Consider the following 6,000-nt stretch of genomic DNA (forward strand, 5'->3'; position numbering starts at 1 on the left):
CTGAAGAAGAAGAAGAGTGGGGAGACATGTCTGAAGACAGGGGGAGAGGAGGAAGGATAGGAGAGTGGAGATGAGGGTAGGAACTTTGAGTGTTGGCAGTATGACTGGTAAGGGATGTGATGGAGAGGAGGAAGATTGATATATTGTGAGTTCAAGAGACTAAATGGAAGGGGAGTACGGCCTGGTGGATCGGAGGTGGATTCAAATTGTTCTATCATGGTGTGGATGGGAGGAGAAATGGGGTAGGAGTTATTCTGAAGGAACAGCATGTCAGGAGTGTTTGGGAGGTAAAAAGAGTGTCAGACAGAGTGATGATGATGAAGCTGGAAACTGGAGGTGTGATGATGAAGGTTGTTAGTGCATATGCCCCGCAAGTTGGTTGTGCAACGGGTGAGAAAGAAGATTTCTGGAGTGAGTTGGATGAAGTGATGGAGAGAGAGAGAGAGGGTGGTGATTGGAGTGGATTTCAATGGACATGTTGGTGAGATGAGGAGGTGATGGGTAGGTATGGTGTCAAGAAGAGGAATGAAGAAGGTCAGAGGATAGTGGATTTTGCCAAAAGGATGGACATGGCTGTGGTGAATACATGTTTTAAGAAGAGGGAGGAACACAGGGTGACTTACAAGAGTGGAGGAAGATGCACACAGGTAGATGACATCCTATGCAGAAGAGTTCACCTGAAGGAGATTGAAGACTGCAAAGTGGTGGCAGGGAAAAGTGTAGTTAGGAACATAGGATGGTGGTCTGTAGGATGACGTTGGAGATCACAAAGAAGAGGAGAGTGAGGGCAGAGCCATGGATCAAATGGTGGAAGTTGAAAAAGGAAGACTGCAAGGTTGAGTTTATGGAGAAGGTGAGACTGGCATTGGGTGGCAGTGAAGACAGCTGGGAAACTACAGCAGATGTAGTAAGGGTGACATCAAGAAGGGTGCTTGGCGTGACATCTGGACAGAGGAAGGAGGAAAAGGAAACCTGGTGGTGGAATGAGGAAATACAGGAGAGTATACAGAGGAAGAGGATGGCGAAGAAGAAGTGGGATAGTCAGAGAGATGCAGAAAGTAGACAAGAGTACAAGGAGATAAGGCCCAAGGTGAAGAGAGCGTTGGCGAAGGCTAAAGAAAAGGTGTATGATGCGTTGTATGAGAGGTTGGACACTAAGGAGGGAGAAAAGGACCAGTGGGCTACTGAGAAGGGCAGAGCTGAGAAAGATGTGCAGCAGGTTAGAGTGATAAAGATGGAAACATACTCACAAGTGAGGAAGAGTGTGATGAGCAGATGGAAAGAGGACTTTGAGAGGCTGATGAATGAAGAGAACGAGAGAGAGAAGAGGTCGGATGATGTGGAGATAGTGAATCAGGAAGTGCAACGGATTAGCAAGGAGGAAGTAAGGACAGCGATGAAGAGGATGAAGAATGGAAAGGCCGTTGGTCCAGATGACATACCTGTGGTAGTTATGGTAGTGGAAGCTCAGTTAAGAAGTGAGGTAATGATTAGTGAGCAGCAGGATGGTTTCATGCCAAGAAAGAGCACCACAGATGTGATGTTTGCTCTGAGGGTGTACAGAGAAGGAGTTGCATTGCAGCTTTGTGGACCTGGAGAAAGCATATGACAGGAGGTGCTGAAGAGGAGTTGTGGTACTGCCACCTTCTTCCAATGACCAGACCCAAACACCATCATCGACCACTTCTACCATGTCAAGTGGAATGTCCAGCGAGGAGCCCACTTCTGACCATAACTGATGTCCAAGTGAGGAGACAACTGAGTAGGACCAGGTGAGTTGGTCCTCGAGTTCTTCAAGCCTGTGCTCATCAACGTTGTGGTGTCCTCTGTCACCTAAGGCTTCAGAAGGTGCTACTGCATCGTAAGGTGGGCTCCTCTTCACCTAATGACTACACACCAGTGTGCACTTATGTGGACTATATGCGTCTTCTTGTGGTAGACCACCTGGACCCCCTAAAGACTGCCTTTCAGATAAAGACTGGAGCAGAGGATACAATTATCTGTCTGCTCCACAAGGCTAGATGAAGCTGGCCGCACTGGGAGGGAGATGTTTTTTGGATTTCTCCAGCACCTTCAGTACCATCCAGCCATCTCTGTTAAGGGGTCAACTCAGAGATATGCAGGTGGGTGAGCCTGTGGGGTCCTGGATGATGGACTATCTGCCAGGCAGACTCGAGGACTGTGTGAGCAACACATGAACAGGCCTGCCGGACACCTCTGACTATAAATATGAGAGCAGGTCACTCGTTGGGATTCTCAGATGATTCTGCTCTCAAGGGGCTTATTGATAAGGGGGGATGAGACAAAGGAGAGGAGCCGGGGGGGAGACGTTTGAGAATTGTCTGCAACTTCACATCAGCAAAACCAAGGAACTGCTGATTAGCTTTTGCTGTACCATGAAGTCCGTCGCCATTCAGGAGTGGGATGTGGAGGTGGTCCAGTGCTTCCGGTACTTAGGGGGTCCGCATCTTTCTCTCTGTCTACACTTTCAAGGGTTTCTCAAACACCGTATTAGCTCATTTAACATAAGCAAACTGCAATTCCGTTTTTTAAAATGGGCTCACCAGTAATGTGGGGGTCTGGCTCAGGGTCACACTGTGTGGTTGAACTGACAAGCCTTGAGGTTTAAGGGGCAACGCCTTAGCCCTGAGCCACGCCATTCCCCCCTCCTCTGTGATGTTACCGCAAGGCCTTCCAGGCTTGTCCCACAAAAGCCACAGCAGTCTCTGCCCGTAACACTGAGCCTCCGCTTTGATCTAGTTTGGAGCCACACCCCAATTCTCTTTATCCCATTACCTTGTGGGCCACCCACCTACCTTATAGGCCACGCCCTCATTCTCTTTATCCACCTCCCTTCAAGGCCACGCCCTCATTCTCTTTATTCTCCTATCTTCTCAGCCACACCTCCATACTCTTTATCCTATTTCCCCCAAAGCCACGCCCCCTTCAGTCCATATCCTCTTAATTCTCCAATCCTCTGAGCTGCACCCCCATACTCTTTATCTTATTACCTTCTAGGTAGCATCCCCATTGTCTTTATTCACCCACCTTGTAAGCCACACCTCTATTATCTTTATTGTATTACCTTCTGAGCCACACCCCCATTGTCTTCACCCTATTAACTTATAAGCCACACCCCCATTTTCTTTGGTGTGGAATTACTTAGAAGCCACACCCCCACGGTCTTTATTCTCCTTCCCTCTTGGCCACGCCCCCCCCTCAGTCCTCTGAAACACCGACACTCCGCTCTTCTCTCGCTCCTCTCGGCATCCTGGGCTTTGTCTTTGTGAGAGACCTGAGAGCTGAAACACAATACCTGAAAAATGCGGGGGCCGGTGAGTGGGAGCGCGGTGCGGGGGTTTGGGTTTGCCAGTCTGGTATAACTCGTTCCTAGCGCTCCAAACAACGGGTGGGGCTTGTGAGTCTGTGGCCATACAAAGGCATTCCTCTCTGCAGAACCTCAATGCCTGCATTATAATCCCAGACTTTGTGTGCGGGTCGCCGGCTGGGCACAGACAAAACACCTGCGCTGAAAGAGTAAATGCCAAGGGGCGCAGGCTGCCCGCATGAAGAACTGCAGAGTGAAAACCGACTGGCGCCTCCAGTGCTTATTTGGCTTTCTTCGGGGTCATGGTGGATCAAGACCAACAGGGGCTTATAACCCCCAATGTCAAACCAATTACAAACCAATTTATTTCCCAGTTTCTATTTAAGACCCCCAAAGCCTTTTTAATTGGCACTGAAGGGACTTCACTTTAAAAGCCAGCAGCTTGTGTTTCAAATTTGAATAGAGACTTGACTGGGGCATCCCATCAGGGTGGGCCACAGCTGCAGTTGCTGAAGTGGGAGCCCAGTGGGTTTCGCTTGTGTACACCCCCGGTGCACTCACTGGCTGAAGTGGTGGGCTTTTGGTGTCAAAATAGGGGCCTGATTATCAGCAGAATTTAATGGGAGTGACCACCATCTTAACAATGGAATGATGGGGGGGGTTACACTTTGGATTTAAACTGAGAGCCCACTCAGCTGGCTGGCAGAACTCAAATTTAAAATTTTTCAATCAAGTGGCAGGACTGGAAGGCCCAGGCATCTCACAGAAGCAAAGAGCATTCAAGTCGATGGAGTCACACAAAGAGACCACCTGACTGACTGACAGCTGCAGACCCTCAGTCCAAATTCGGAATTAAAAGGTGGATTGAGGTGAACTCATTAAATTAGCAGGGGAGCAACCAGTTTTCCATGTACCCGAGACTTTTAGATGAGGCCATCATGTCATGAACATCTTCCTCTCCATTTCCATTTGTTTGCTTAGCAGACGCTTTTATCCAAAGTGACTTACAGAGGAGGTCACCATAATCGAGTGAATAACAGACTGGGGACTGTGTAGGAACAACTGCTACAGGACAAGGTGACAGAATCGATCGTCACACGTGAAGAGCTCGGAGCCAAACGCCAGCGTGTCACACTTTATTGGTTACAAGGAGCCACCGAGATTCACCGAAAAAACGCACTGCAAGGGAGACAGCATTTGGAATGGAGGTGGGCAGAGCGTCCCACCAACTAAGGGTTGCACATTAAAAAAAGAGTTTGATGGGAAACACAGGTGGCATCAACAGAAGGAACATAGGACATCCCAAGTGACTCCATATATGTAAGTGCTGACCAGTTGACTGCTCTGCGGGCAAACACCAAGGATGTGAACTTAATGTGACATGTGCCCACCTCGACTGGTTGAACACCAGATGTGTTGCTGCATTTTGAATCATCTGCAGCAGCTTGGAGACACACAGTGGGACCCCCGCCAGCAGAGACATGACAGTGTGTGTCACATGTGGTCTGACCTTCTATTGGGTGACTCAGCCGGACTGTGAGAACGTTGTAACTTGGTCTCTGAAGGACAGCCACACCAAGACCGGGTGTTACCGATAGTGACAGAGACGGAGAGCTGAGTAGACACATGAGCTGAGATAACAAGAAGGTCCGTCTTTGCCAGGCTTTGTCTTTGAATGGCGTTCCTTCAGCAGGGCTGTGATATCAGCCAGACATCTTCAGCTCTTTTATCTTCCTCTTCCTCCTTTCCAGATTGACCTTTCCATAATCTATTAAGAAGATTTTGGCTGTATAATCACCACTTTTCACGATGGACTCCTCACCTTGGCATCGTTACTAAGTGATCACCCAACACCTCAGCCCTGTCAGCTGAAGATCTCCTCGGCTTAACTCAGTGCGCTTCGGGTGTAGTTTCAATTATTTAATTGATGGAATTGATTGATATATTAGTTTACTTCTCGGTATGCCAATAAGAGGCTTTGCTCTGACTGTCATTTACTGCTCCCCCCTTTATTATTCCATCCGTTTGATGCGCCTTTACCGTATGCCCTTCAGTGCCCTTCATTCGCTGCCCTATCAGTAAGGCTCCTCATTCTCGGGCACCGCTCCGCTTTGTAACGTCCGTGAGGCGAACGCGAACCGGAGTGACGTTTGGATGCAATCACGCGCATTGGGCAGACGGGAGCGTGCAGCGCGAGTTGTACTTTGTCGCATTTCGAGTCTATGCCAGGAGGCGCCTCTGCAGCTGGGCATGTGCCGGTGGCAGCGACAGCCAAAAGGGTTTCTGACAAACGAGAGCACTTCGCTCGGGCTTTTGAAGTCGCCAGACCGTGTCTCGAAACTGTCGATGAGACTGATAAGCAGCGCCTCCCTCCATTGTGGAAAGGGCCGTCTCATTAACAGCGTCAGAGTGGGACAGCGCCACAATCTCCCTTTGAAATCAGGCAGAAAGCTGAAGCGTTAAGAAGTGCAGGTGGGCGCCAAACGCGCTGCTCCTTCGTCCAAAAGTCACGCTGCCCCTCATCAGCAGGTCGCGCGTTAAACGTTGTCTTGCATGTCCGTCATTGTTAACTGCAGGCTTCCAGAAAATTAAAAACATAAAAAGCGATGAGGAGAGGGCTATTTGAAGTCATGTCACAAGCTGGCGTGCCATTAAAGTTTGTCACAGGACTC

This window comes from Erpetoichthys calabaricus, chromosome 9 (genome assembly GCF_900747795.2).
Source record: "Erpetoichthys calabaricus chromosome 9, fErpCal1.3, whole genome shotgun sequence".
Classification (NCBI taxonomy): Eukaryota; Metazoa; Chordata; class Cladistia; order Polypteriformes; family Polypteridae; genus Erpetoichthys; species Erpetoichthys calabaricus.